We start from the raw sequence: 1,195 nt of genomic DNA on the forward strand, positions 1-1,195 counted from the left end.
TGTGTGTGTGTGGGGGGGGGGGGTAAACAGATATATTATAGTAGCTACACATGTATATTTCTGCATACAAAACAAGGAAAATGTATTCAATACATAATGTAGAGTCGTTTAATCGTAATATATAGCAGTGATATCTCAGTTCTTACATACACACTCTAGGTATTTGTGAATTTTTATGTAATTTAGTGTCCGATATATAACCGTTTTTATTTGAAGAAAAAAAGATGATGTGTATATATATGTATATATGATAGTATTAGGGACAAAATCCAATATTACAGGTAAAAGCTCAATTAAAATCAATTTATAAAAAATTTAAATTAAATTAAGCTTTACAGAGTAAAATATACATAAATATATAGTTTTAGGGAAAAGAACCAAGGTTCATGAACTTCATCGATGAAAATCCACTGTCACATAAAACTATATATATGTATATATATATATATATAAATATAATAAAATCAACCGATTTTTTAAATATTCCTCGCCTGTTGTATCATTCTGCAGAAATGTTTTCATTCAAGAGATAGCATCATGTCACACTAAGCCCCTCACCTCATTTCCCGTCCCTTAAAAAGCCTTCATTGTTTATTTAATAAGGTTATATGAAATTAAACAAGTTATTTATATGTATCAAGATTCTGCTGTCACATAATTACATGTCTCCCTAACAACATAATTCGATGCATATATTATTATCTAGATATAACACATTCAAATTGAACAATAAACCTGTTTTTCAAAAGGTTCTCACCCTACTTTTCCTAATAAATCGCTTTTCATTGTGGTTAATTAATGTTGTATTCAATTTTAATTGATCGCTTCATGAAAACACTTGCTTTTCTAATAAACAATGCTCCAAAAACTCGGGTACCTAATCATTCTACTTGAAAACCTGAAGTAGTCTCTGGTGCTTTTTTTCTTTTCTTTATCTTAGATTATCGTTATAAATAATCGTTGTATCTGATAATTTGAAACGTCTTTGTTGTAGGTTAATTATTAATTAATCTTTGAGTGATTTCTATATATTTTTTTAATAGTCATGTAATACATTAACCTTTTATGAACCTAAAATATTAACCTTATTTTACTGAAGTACAATAATTATTAGCCAAAATATTTTTAAATTTTGCAACCTTCAGCGAACAAGTTTTACATATTAATCCCTCTATCTATCTATCTATCTATCTAT

At 27.4% G+C, this 1,195-nt stretch overlaps 1 protein-coding gene across 1 annotated transcript in view; it reads left to right on the forward strand.

Annotated features, from left to right (window-relative positions):
* The window catches only part of LOC106883430 (vang-like protein 2-B), a 47,861-nt gene that overhangs the window by 1,176 nt on the left and 45,490 nt on the right, over positions 1–1,195 (forward strand). The gene's annotated exons all lie outside the window — the stretch shown is intronic.

Source organism: Octopus bimaculoides, chromosome 20, assembly GCF_001194135.2.
Source record: "Octopus bimaculoides isolate UCB-OBI-ISO-001 chromosome 20, ASM119413v2, whole genome shotgun sequence".
Lineage (NCBI taxonomy): Eukaryota > Metazoa > Mollusca > Cephalopoda > Octopoda > Octopodidae > Octopus > Octopus bimaculoides.